The 13,945-nt window shown below is 32.8% G+C and overlaps 1 long non-coding RNA gene across 2 annotated transcripts; it reads left to right on the forward strand.

The window, feature by feature from the left end:
• Nucleotides 1-1,746: 1,746 nt before the first annotated feature.
• Nucleotides 1,747-13,667, forward strand: LOC130940798 (uncharacterized). 2 transcript variants are annotated; one of them, XR_009070412.1, is made up of 4 exons: nt 1,747-3,049; nt 3,145-3,198; nt 3,274-3,421; nt 13,589-13,667. It is a non-coding gene; the product is annotated as an uncharacterized LOC130940798 (long non-coding RNA). The 2 variants fall into 2 exon arrangements; XR_009070411.1 differs by lacking the exon at nt 13,589-13,667 and adding an exon at nt 5,386-5,661.
• The last annotated feature ends 278 nt before the right edge of the window (nt 13,668-13,945 follow it).

Genomic DNA, 13,945 nt, shown 5'->3' on the forward strand with positions numbered 1-13,945 from the left:
CATGGAAGCAGGTTGGACCATATCTAAGGAATCAGGAGTGTTGAGGGCTATGCGGAGTTATTGTTCAGAATCCAGTGACGGCAAAACTTTGAGGAAAAGGGATAGAGCGAACTCAATCTTTAGCTGTTAAATTGTTAAGAGGTAAGTGAAGATGAAACAAATCCCTATACGAGAGAGTTTCTAAGACAATTCTGGAAGGTGTGTCAGAACTTCTATTTCAGAGAGAAAGCGTGTTTGCGATAGGCTTAGTACCGGAAGCCGGATTAACTTCAATCGCACCACAAGCAAAGACATCATCATACTCGATAGAATTTAGGATTGAGAGGAAGGGAGTACTAGAAGGGGGAATCACCTAACAAACTATTTCTTTGTGGGAAGCATCGGTTATGCTGGAGAAGAAAGAAGCGAACGGTAGGAAACCTTATGCAGAGAGAGTGTGCTAACGAACCTTCGCGACTCGATCTAATCCTTCTTTTGAAACCTATATTGACATTCGATCCGGAGCTTTTCCTAAATAGCTTGACTACCTTTCTAACTTTACTCCTTGTGCACATAAATATTGTTTCTTCCAAGATGAGTCTGAGCTTGCCTTGGTATAAGCACGTAATCCTTGAATCTTGTATGCTCGCTATGACTAGAGTTGCCCCTATTCGCAAACCATGTTCTTCAGAATCAGCTGAGACTTCTTTGACTCTGTACGCTCTGTTCTTCCTACAAAAGGTCTCTAATTTGGACTCTTTTCTTGAGATGCACCTAGGTTCTTCTCCTTGTGCATTTCATTATTTCGGTATAATCCTGATTAACCGTGTACAAGATTTCCTTTTTCACTCATTACGAACACCGTTGGTATTGCTCATTCATTTTTCGAGCTTAATGTCCTTTTGAAAATTAACTCGAGCCTATATTAGTATCATGTACAAAGTATAGCTGCAACTATTGAGATGTTGATTCCTTAAGAGCAAGACTTTTGGATACGGAAAATGAAGCAGGTAAGCATACGCCCCCAAAAAGAGTTTTGGAGCATTAATTCTTGCAGACCACAAAGCTTATGATTAGTTTAACACGCTAGAAAATACACCGGTTACATAGATACCCGAATATGAAGAGAGCTTTCAAACTCCAAGAGAAGGATTAACCCCAAATCCAGTAATTAGAATACCCGAACTTATTTCACAACTCAGAATTAGTGCGATACATTACCAGAGGGGTTTAAGATACGTGTAAATACAATATCGTGAAGTGGTAACAGATGCCCTGAGTAAGAAGTTTTTGGGGAAATGCTTGGATATAAATTTCGGAGAATGGAAGGTTAGATAAGTTGGAACTTTAAATTGGATATTAAGGGTATAGATAAAGGATTCAAACTAAATCTATTGCAGTTTTAAAACATAGCAAAGACGAAATGCAGGAAGCGTGAGGGGACGATAAAGACCTACCGAGGATGTCGAAGTCTGGCAAACAAAAGGGAACTAAGAAAAGATTTATATGTTTAATGTCGAAATAGAGATCATAGAGTCAAGGACTTAAGGAGTGCAATAACAGTGATAAGGAGCTACTAAGAGAACCGAAACCGGCTGAATCAAGAAGACACCATGAGTGGGTTATGTGTCGAGATTAGGAGTTAGAGTGAGAAACTGTTGTCCGAAGAATACAAGAGAGGATTTTTGAAATTACCTTGGGGTTTCTAAGACGTATCGCGAATTCAAGAAAATATTTTGAGCCGCCAGAAGTGAAGAACAAAGTGACGATCCATGTGATTACATGTCCGACGCATGAGAAAGAAAAGAGAGACCACCAGAAGCCATGCGAATGCTACAACTTTTGAAAATTCAGCATTAAAGGTAAAAGAGAATAACCATCGATTTCATAATAGGTTGCCGACGACTAGGACAAAAGGTGATACTGTTAGGGAACTGTGGATCAAGTGACCAGGCCCGTTTTGCCCATCGGAGTAAATCACTTCTTGGGGATATCAAAGAGACTATACATCAGGGAGAAGGTGAGACTTCACAGTATGTTAAACACATTTGAATTAACCGAAAACTGGAATACCAAACGTTTTAGTTCCTGAATTCGACAGCCGAAACAACGGAGGAAGAGTGACACAAATCTAAGTTAGAATTCTCACTATGAAAGCCAACAAAAGGGTTAGGCAGATCTAAGAAGAAGACTTCTCAAGTTGGAAGGAAGAGGATACCTATTTCTGAAGATCACTTCAACGAACTAGAATCGGATGATCAATCAAAAACTAAAAAGCTAAATCCCCATCACATCGGACCAGTGGCGTATAGGATCGCTTTACTATCACAATGTTCGAACCTGCATGATGTGTTTCACATATTACAGTTTCATAAATACACTTTCGACCCAGTTATGTCCTACAACCAGAATCAGTCCAAGTAAGAGAAGGTCTGACGCTTCTAGTAACTCGGGTTAGGATTGATGATACTAGCATTAAACGTTTACGCGGGAGAGAGGTTTTCTTAGTGAAAGTAGCTTGGTGTTGGGCTGGTATTGAAGAATACACCTAGAAGCTTGAGACAGAGATGCGGAAGGACTACCCACACCTCTATTCAGGTAGCGCACTCTGAATTTTGAGGACAAAATTCCTAATTAGGTGGGTAGGATGTAAACCCCGCTAAAATCGGTATATAATTAGTCAATAAATCGAATTTTCAATAGGAAAATTAAATACGCAAAACTGATATCAAATTAGGATAGAGCTCGTCGAAACGAGAATTTTGATACCAATTTCGAAAAGTTTGGCCCAAGATTGGGCCGGATGGACCGAACTGGTTGAACCGGACCCAAAATGGGCCCAAGGCCCAACCAAACCCAATCCATTAAAGAGGCACAGCTTCTTATTTCCCTTCTTCTTCATTATTCACGCTGGGAAACATTTCTTAGGGGGAAGAAGAACACAAGCAAAAACCTAACCCTCACTTTAATTTCAAATCCATGTAACTTTTGATCCGGAGCTCCGATTGACGAACCGTTTGCGACCACGCGTTCACCGTGATGAGCTCTATGAAACCCATGGAACAATTTGGTAGGTAACTCATTATTTCCTTCTCAGCCAGCTTCTCCTAATTTCAAAAATTTATGAACAATTAAGTTAAAAATTGTTCAATTCTTGTGTTCTAGGTTCAAGTTAGCTTCCGGAACTTGTGGGCTCAAGCTATTGAGCATATGGGTATGGTAAGAATACCCTAACCCTAGTTCAATCTTGTTTTAGTAATGGAGAACTGAAATTGGAATATGTATATGTATTAGGTGTAGATTAAGTGGGTATATATGCATTGGGAATATTTAGAGGCTTGTTGGTGATCAAAGCTTAGTTTGTGGCTATTTTGCTTGAGCTTGAAGAGGCTGTAATTTTGTGTTGAGAAGCTGCCTTGGGTGAATTAAGTGATCGGCCAAGGTATGGTTTAAGTTTCACACGTTTAATATTTACGGTGTTGTGAAAACTTAGGTTAGAGGAACCATAGGATAAGTTGGATTGTTTGTTGTATTTAATGATTAGCCTTGTAATGTTTTTGGAATAGATTTGTTGGTGGATATATATATTGGAATTATGAGGTGTGGAAGTCATTAATGGTGTGCTCTTATAATTATTTATGATGAATTAGGATTGGTGTTTGTTAATAAGGGTGTAGAGTTGTGTTGTGGTAGTATTGCATTTGCTATAACTAATTATGTAATGATCGGAATTGCATGAGACCAAGTCTGGGCTAAACTTGGGAATATGAGGAACTAAACTGGAAAATTTGGGACCTTTTTGTTAAATATACAATTTATGGCAAATTCTTAAAGTTAGGTTGTTAAATCTGTCCTGCAGCAGAAAAGATCAAACAGGGCAGCAACTTGTTTGTCTTGCTGCGACTTCTACGAGTTGAGTTTTGGAGCGAAATCAATTTTGTTATAAAATTTGATTAACCAGCTTTATTTCTCTAAAATTTTAGAATTTTAAGAGTTGAGGATTGGGAGCTGTGAATTTTTGAATATCACATGCTGCTGCTGTTTTTCTGGTTTTATGCACTGCAGAGCAGTCACGGTTTTTCCTTTATTCCCGAGGCTAGAAAAATCAGAAAATTATGATATTTAGTTTGTTAGAAAGCTTATTTCAATATGAACGCCTGGACATAAAGTTTGTGCAATTCTGAGATCATTTGCTATATTAGAAACAGAAAAGAAAATAGAGTGTCGAGGATGTCTTGGTGATAGTCATGAGTTCGAGAAGTTAAAGTGCAATCCTCGTGTGATGTGATTGACTTAATGTTGGAGTTGGGTTGATTTTAAAGAGTATTCGATATTAAGAAGCTTGAGAAGAATTTGATAAATAGTTTGGTCAGGACCTGGAAAGTGTAATCAAGATGAATTATAAGGGAATGATGATGAAAAATGTGAAAGGGAAGTTGTTAACAAAAGGAGTTAACATGCCATGGCTTGATGAATGATTAAATAATGATTACGACTATGAAATGGCTTATGAATGATGATATCTGAGATACGAGTTTCCCTGGGTAAAAACTGTGGCTCGCCACCACGTGTTCCAGGTTGATTCTCGATACTCTGTTAACCCTACGTCGTAAGGGCGACCGGGCGCACATAATTTCCCGGGTATGGATAGCCCCCATTGAGTGATTATATGATGAATGTATGTGAAATCTATGCATAGACTCTTGGGGATGCGCGACGAGGGACAGTCTAAGGTTTTCGGACTTGTCGGGTTGGCTGGATAACCGACAGATGGGCCCCATCAGCCATAGGACAGACATGCATCATATGCATTTGTTTGCTTTGATTGCTATGCATTTCCTGGGTTTGCCTAATTGATTTATATCACCTGCTACCTGCTATACTTGCTATTTGTACTATCTGCTCATTACTTGTGCGTGAACTTGTTTGGTTGCTTGTTTCTGTTGCATTGTGAATGATGGAGGGATGGAGGAAAAAGGAGAAATGGTTTGGTGTTAGATTAGGATTGAAAATGAAGGATTAACCACATGAACGTATTTCGGTTCGGTGGCTATTGTGATAGTGGTTCAGTGGCTATTGTGATAGTGGTTCAGTGGCTATTGTGATAGTGGTTCGGTGGCTATTGTGATAGTGGTTCAGTGGCTACTGTGATAGTGGTTCGGTGGCTATTGTGATTTCGGTTCAGTGGTTGTTGTTAGGTTAATTTTGAACTTGAATAAGTTAGGCAGATTTAGAATACCTACCCTTGTTTATGGCTTCTTTTTTTAGTGCTTAAGTTGGATAATTGAATAACGGAGTTCTAGGATTGCCTATGGCATTCTCAGGACCGTATTTCTTATGCGCGTGGCACTTTTACCATGCTGAGAACCTCCGGTTCTCATTCCATATTGTATTGTTGTTTTTCAGATGTAGGTCGAGAGGCTCCTCGCTAGGCGTCTGGATTCTGGAAAGCGAAGCAGTTCTTGGGTGTATTTTGGGTTCTAATTGTAAATATGTATATATGTGTAGCTTACTCTCCAAGTAACTTATGTATGCTGCTCCTCTTAGAGGTTGAGGGAGAGATAGGAGTTTACTTTGGTATTTTGTTATATTTTGGGGACACTTATGTATGTTTATATGTATATATGTATCCTCCGGCCAGCCTTAGCTTCGCAGGCTGAGTCAGAGGCTAGTTATGCTGTTCCTTGAGCGTTGCGCTTTTCATTTTGCGATTCTTATTTACCCACTTTGTTTCAAGGCTCCTAGTTAAGTATCTCTTTTCCTATTATTATATATATATAAATTCTATTTTTAGAGGTCGTAATATCTTATTATCTCAATCTTATGACTTAAGCATAAGATTTAGTATAGTAGGGTGTTACAAATTCAATTAATCATAAAGAAGATAATATACTAACAGTTTTAGTATATTATTTATGACAAGGGAAATTATTTTCTCAAATTAAATTTTATATAATTATAGTAAGTCTCTATAATTAAAGCAATATAAAACTGCTTCATATATAGCAATAATATTATACATATTTATATATCTCTTCTTTTATCTCTTTTTTTAAAATATTGACATATAATTAATGTAGAAAATATATAATATTAAACTGTTTTGTTATGCATATATATGAATTTATATAATAACCCGTATAATTTATACATATGGCATAATACATATGTCAAAAAAAGATTCCATAATTTTTGAAAACCACTGTTTTGTTATATGAAATTGAAATTGAAATTAAATAATTTCTATTTATATAATTTTTTTTATTAGTATCAAGTATTTTCATTAAAAATTCATATCGTTTGTAATTAGTATATATATATATATATATATATATATATATATATATATATATATATATATATATATATAGTCGTAATAGTCAATTGTTTCAATTATTTTGACGTTAATGCTCTTGCGAATGAACTAAGTGGGTATTTAAAAAGGCTAACTAATGAGCAGAAATTTGCATACAATCAAATAATTAGTGCTGTTAGCGGTAATATGGGTGGATTTTTCTTCTTATACGGTCAAGGTGGTTGTGGAAAAATATTTTTATGGTCAACTATATCATGCTCAATTAGGTCTAAAGGAGGTATAGTTTTAAATGTTGTTTCGAGTGGGATTGCTGCATTTTTGTTGCCTAATGGAAGAACTGCACATTCAAGGTTTAAAATTCCTTTTGCCATAAATGAGGATTCTTTGTGTAGCATTAAACAGGGAAGTCCTCTTGCAAGGTTAATATCCAAGCTAAGGCCAAATTAATCACATGGGATGAAGCTCCAATGATAAGTAAGTATTATTACGAAGCTTTAGATAAATGCCTCAGAGACATCTTAAGGTGCTCAGATTCGTATAATGCTCATTTGCCATTTGGAGGTAAGGTTGTAGTTCTCGGAGGAGATTTTAGACAAATTTTACCTGTAATTCTCAGAGACTCAAGGCAAGATATAATTCAGTCTTCTATTAATTCTTCATATTTGTGGCATAACTGTAAGGTTTTGAAGCTTACAAAAAACATGAGATTGTCACTAGGTGAAAACAACAATATACAAGAACTCAGAAATTTTGCAGAATGGCTACTCAAAATTGGTGATGGTTTGGCTGGTGATACAACAGATGGTGAATCGATCGTTCATATACCATCTGACATTTTGATTAAGAACTCTGAGACAGTTTTGGATGACCTCATTGATTTCGTGTATCCAAATATGTTATCCAATTTATCCGTTGAAATTTATTTCAAGGATAGAGCAATTCTTGCACCAACTTTGGATTTTTGTGTCACTGATGTCAACAACAAGATGACTGCAGGGCTACCTGGACAAGAAATAGTCTACTTAAGTTCAAACTCTGTGTGTGCTGAAGAGGGAAATATGGAACTTGAGTTAGATGCTTTCTCGCCGGAGATTCTAAATGGAATAAATTGTTCAGGTCTACCACCACACAAGTTGGTTCTGAAGGTTGGCGCTCCTGTTATGTTGCTGCGGAATATAGACCAAACTAATGGTTTGTGCAATGGAACGAGGATGCAAGTTAGAGGAATGGGAAATCATGTGATAGAATGCAAGACTTTAACTGGTAACAAAGTTAGAAGTATTGTTCTTATCCCAAGAGTGAATCTAATTCCAAATAATGAAACATTGCCGGTCAGGTTTCAAAGAAGACAATTCCCAATTATCATGTCATTTGCAATGATAATAAATAAGTCCCATGGACAAACTCTATTGAAACTTCCAAGGCCAATTTTCATCCATGGTCAATTGTATGTTACGTTATCAAGGGTAACGAGTAAAGATGGTCTGCGAGTGCTGTTGCAAGATCATGGACACTTGGAAGATAACTGCATGATGAATGTGGTATATAGAGAAGTTTTTGAGAGCCTATAATAAAAAGGTAATAACAAAATGTCTTACTAAATCTATTTATTTATTAAAATTTATTACTATCACTTAAAAAAATTTAGAAATTCTAGGAACTAATAGATGAATTCTTATTATACATTAATAGTTTGAAAATATTAAAATTATCATTAAAATTCGTATAATTTTATATACAAACATTGATACGATATTGTTTCATGTATATATTTTGCAGGTATCAAAAGATAGCATTGAATTGTTATTCAGTAGGTTTAAATTATTTATTGTTTATTACAAAACTTTCTGCATTAGGATTCTCTATTAATTTGTTCTTCATTTTGAGCTGATTTTGATATTTTCTTACTTCACATTAAACCAACATATAAAATTTTGTTGGTAGATTTAAGTATTACTAGATTATTTATGGTCATATTGAGTATATATGCCTGATTTATTGAAAAAAGTAGATTAAATAACTATTTTATAGTTAATACAATTAATACTATATTAAAAAAAGAAAAACAATGCATACAAGTTATTTTTTTATTAATTAAATTATTATAATTAAAATGAAATTTAACATAACAACTTAAAATTATAATTTTAATCTTATCACGTGCATGGCACGGGTGATTAAACTTGTAATATCTAAAGATAGAAAGACAAAAATACTATCTATAAAAATAGTAGTAACATAAATTATGGTCATCACATACTCAAATCTTAAAATTTAAAAATTAAAAACAAAAATAATTAAATATGAGATCAAATATCATTTTGTCATTATATAAGAAGGATTTTTATTATTAACAACAAAAAATATTAATTATAAAAAAATAGTAAAACAGTGAAAAATAAATAATTTTAATGCAATCCAATTTTCACATATTTTTCGGATTTCTGCCTATTTAATAGTTGATAATTTTTATTAACATTTAAATTTTACTTATTATATATATAATTTGTTACAAATTTTTTCGTATTCATGATTTACAATGATTTCTTAAGTCATTTGTGAGTTAAATGATACTTAATTATTTATTTTATCAACCTAAAGGAGTATTTATTTTTTATTTATTTCTTTTAAAATAAAATCTTAAAATTTTATCTTTTAAAACCAATTTATACTACATCAGACAAACTTTTATAATTTGTACCATCTTAAATAAAATATTTATATTAAAAAATTATTTGATTAAATGTTGTTTAGATTAAAAAATATTTTAAAAAAATGTCTGTTAAAATTCGTTTCATTGATTTTTTTATTTTTTAGATGAATTAAACATTATTATATGCATTAATATGTTACTTAACTATCATAACTTAGATCCACTGTGAATAATCTTTGTTATTTAGGCATATTCTTGTACATAAGTTAAATATGATTTCAATGTTGTCACTTACACACAAAATTTTAACACTAAATATTCTTAAAATCTGTAATTATAAATTATATTTTTGTAATATTTAAACCATAAAATAATATCTATTTTTTAAATATATCATTTTATTGTAAAAAATAAATTTAAAAGGAAATACAAAAAATATATAAATTATATTCTATTAATAAATTTCACTTTAATGTGATTTTAACTAACATTATTAACACAAATTATATGACAATAAATTTTTTTAATTATAATTAATTTTATAAAATCACATTTATACCAACATGTATTGTCTATCTTAAAATACTTTTATATATGAATTATTTAAATATGAATTATTGCATAAGGTCATTGACCTCTCTGTAAAGCAATTAGAGAATGAAATATTAAATAAATATAAAAACTGACTCAAAAGGAAAAAATTATTTTTTTATAACTAAATTTCTATTCAATTTGTACTTAAAAGTTGAAATAAAAACATCTTCTTGAAAAATAAAAACACTATGATAAAACTATTTCTTTGATAACTTGCACGATATTTTTTTTTTGTGACTGAACATAGCACAAAGAAAAAAGACCTAAGAAAAAGAGTAGTACTCCTCTCTAATAATAATGTCTAAATTATTAAGAGGTAGTAACCACTCTAAATACACCTGCTTGTTTAAAGCAGCAGTCTTAGCCATTAAATCAGCTGCTCTGTTTGCTGTGCGCTGGATGAGCACTAAAGTAGCCGTCCAATTGTGCTGGAGCATCTCTTTGATTTTGTCAAACAGATTAGAGTCATTCCTAATCATGCTGGTTGTGCCTTGCAAAACATGAAGAAACGCATCAAGATTATCAGTTTCACATATGACCTCTTTGCACTCGTAATCCCAAGTCATAACAAGCCCTCTCCAAATAGCATGAAACTCCCAACAGAGAACACTAGAAAGAGGTATACTGGCAGAACAACCTTTTTATCCAAATTCCTATGCTGTCTCTAATATTACATCCAAAGCCAGCTAATTGCTCATTTTCAAAAACGCTTGCATCGCAGTTCACTTTACAGACATTCATTGGAGGTGATTCCCAGTTATAGTTCAAAGAAGAATGAATAATATGTTTTTGGTTGATAACAACATTAGAGAAATCTCGAGCAGCATGTTTAACTAAGTGAATAATTTTTTCCTTACTCCATGAATCATCTTGGTGGAAGATGTCATTATTCCTATCCCTCCAAATCCACCAAAAGGCCGCTGCAAAGAGAAACTCAGTTTTGTTGAGGTTAGAACGAATCCAAGACACAAAATTCAAACTAAAGTCCTCAGCGGCCATTCCCAAATTCAAGCTAATCCAAATCTGTCGTGCTTTTTGGCAAGTCCTAAAGCAATGGTTAATATTCTATAGAGCAAGATAACATCTCTGACAAAAATCAGAAGTAGCAAGACCTCTTTGAAACCGGTAACTAGCTATGGGAACTCCGTTGTTGAGGCAAAGCCAGAGCAGACACTTTATCTTCTCCGGTATTCTCAAGCGCCAAAGCCAAAACCAATTTTCATTATCATTCCAACCAAATTTCTTCTTCAATAGCCATTCATACCCGCTTTTAGTCGAGTAGGTGAGAGTATTTGAGTTTGTCCAAAACCAACCTGTTTTATCTCCTGCCTGCTTGATAGGATCAAAGAGCATCAAATCAAGTTTAACTTCTTCCGAAATCATTGTGCAAAAAATATCCCACCGCCAAGGCCCATGGTGCCACACACCTTCTAACTTCAAGTGAGAATCAGAAATGTGCACAAAAGGAACTAAAGGAGCTAACGTTCCACATGGTCGCCAAGCATGATACCAAAAGGATTGAGACATCCTGCCTGTACACCAATCAAAACCATCACGAAGCTTTTCTATTGTCTTATAAATCGTTTGCCTCTTGAAATATTATTAAAAAAATTGGGTAAAAAGCAAGAACTCCCAGATAAATATTTTGTCAACATAATTTTTACCCAAAGCTTATCTTTATTATGCAATAATTGCCAAACAAGCTTTTCGAGTAAAGCAAAATTTACACATTGTGTATCTCTAATTCCTAAGCCTTCATATTTTTTTGGAGTGACAACTTTGCTCCACTTGACCAAATTTAAGCAACACTCTCCCACCTTTTCCTTCCACAAGAATTATCTAAGCATAGAATCAATCTTTTGACAAACCGAAGTAAGAAAAATAGTCACTTGCATCTGATAAATAGGAAGAGAAGAAGCAAGAGATTTAATTAAGCAAAGCCTGCGTGCTCTGTTGAGGAGCCGATCTTTCCAACTAGCCAGTCTATTCTTGATCTTCTCTAAAGAGTCTGAAAAAATAGATCTAGCAGCTCGAGGATGATTAAGGTTCACCCCCAAGTATTTGCCTAGGTCACTAGTAAAAGGAATATGAGAAACACCAGACAACATTTCCTTCCTTCTATTAGAGATATTTCTAGAACAAATAGTTTTAGATTTTTCAATGTTAACCTTCATACCTGAAGCTTTACAGAACAACTCCAAGGTGTGCACAACATTCTGAACTTGATTTTTCTTCGCTTAACAAAAAAGGAGTAGGTCATCTGCAAACATCAAGTGAGAAACTCTAGGTCCCCCTCTAGAAACAACCATATCATCCCAAATACCCTCGTCAACTTGTTAGGAAATGAAGCACGCCAATCTCTCTATGCACAAAACAAATAAATACGAAGAAATTGGATCTCCTTGCCTGAGCCCTCTGCGAGGTTGGAAGCTGTCCAATCTATTCCCATTCCAAAGGATGAAAAGATTTGAAGCCTGAACCCAATTCATTACAAGCCGAATAATTAGAAAAGAAAAGCCAAAATATAATATGATACAACTCTACAGATGTACGTATACTTCTTTTAAGATAAAAAACTCTTTAATTAAATATAATTAATATAGATGCCATCTAAACAAAATGCTTACTGATGTACTTTTACTGGCAGTTAGCATCAAATGTAAATTTATTATTTTGATTAGCTACCTTTAGCCAAGATACCAAATAATCATAGTTCAAATTATTATTTATTCAGTAACTGAGATGAGAAGTAAAGTATAAAAAATAACAAATGGATAACGGTTAAAAGCAGAAGACAAATATAAATGCTCGTATCTAAGGACACGGTTTCTTATTACATATCTTAACACAAATATATGTTTTTAAATTATTTTCATGCTTTTTTTATAAGTTCAATTTACCAAAACTAAAAGCAAGTTAATAAGATCAGTTCCACAAAATACATCCAACGACAAATTGATACAAAAAGATAACCTAAACTAAGAGAACAAAAAAAGACAATTATATCAATTGTTCTAGAAAAACTATCCATAAACAGATAATCACTCGAGCACCGCATTAAGACCCTGAAAACAATCATAGATTTGAACTATTATTCATTGGCTTTTAAAAATGACTTGTACTTTTCAAAATTAAAAAGTCTAATATAATTTCAAATATTAATTAATATCCAAAATTAATTCTTATTAATGTCTATTATAATATTTTTAAATCTTAATTATTTTACCAAACGCACTACCACTTATTGTTATTTGTACTTATTGAAAGTCATTTTTAATTTAAATTATCAAACATAAAAGTTAATTTTTATAAAATAATTTTTATAAGCTGCTTTTAAAATGTAAAATTTTTATCAAATTAAGCGTAATGTTAGTTTTAGTGATTTATTTGAGTAAAAAGAATTATTTTTATAAAAAACTAAATAATTTTTTTAAAAAGAATTATATATTATTTAGAAAATAGAATTAAAATATGCTTTTAATATTTGAAAATTTTTTAAAAAAATTATCTAAATATAAAATAATTTTTGTCTATTAATTTTTTAAAATATAATTTTTTTTAACCAGGTGATTGTATCTTCTCCCCTATAAATTTCTGTCTTCAGATCTTTTCATACTTAATTAAAAAGATATTTTATTAATATAAGATAACATATGATATCCTTTTAAGTTCAATTAGAAGATATAATATTAAATTTAAAATATGATTTAATTATTTTTTGATGATATGATATTAAAAATTGACACATTTAATTTTAGTTTATGTCAACTAAAAAGAGTAATTTTTATCTTAGATTTTTTTTGAAAAATTTAAATAAAGATATAACATAATTATTTTGAACTGAAACATCCCTGGCAAAATCAAAATGAACATAAATTGTCATATTTCAATATTTTTATTTTTTCAATTAGTAGAGACTTTCATCCAATATATAAACTCTACTACCGCATTATTAAACCACTTACTTCAATAATCTTCTTAATTCTTTAATTATTTGTTTCTTTCATTTTTAATCTTGAATATGGCTTTAACAAATTTGCCTTCAGGTGCAAGCAAGAAGTTCAAACCTACAGATGAAGAACTCATTCAAGATTTTCTCCGTAACAAAATTAATGAGAGGCCTCTACCAAACTATGGAACCATTCTTGAAGGTGAATTGTTTGGTACGGCGAAGAATCTATCGGAAATTTGGAAAGAACACGTTGAAAATTCTTATGACGGGAAGGACCTCTACTTCTTCACTACTCTGAAGAGGAAGTTCTCGAAGCTTGAGGATGGTTCGCACCATCGGGTTGGGTTCTTGGGAAGCTGAAGAGATCGGAAAAGAGATTATGACCAATAAAACTAACCAATGCATTGGAATGAGAAAATGATATCTCTTTGAGAAAAGTGGTACTAGCCAT

Source organism: Arachis stenosperma, chromosome 7, assembly GCF_014773155.1.
Source record: "Arachis stenosperma cultivar V10309 chromosome 7, arast.V10309.gnm1.PFL2, whole genome shotgun sequence".
Classification (NCBI taxonomy): Eukaryota; Viridiplantae; Streptophyta; class Magnoliopsida; order Fabales; family Fabaceae; genus Arachis; species Arachis stenosperma.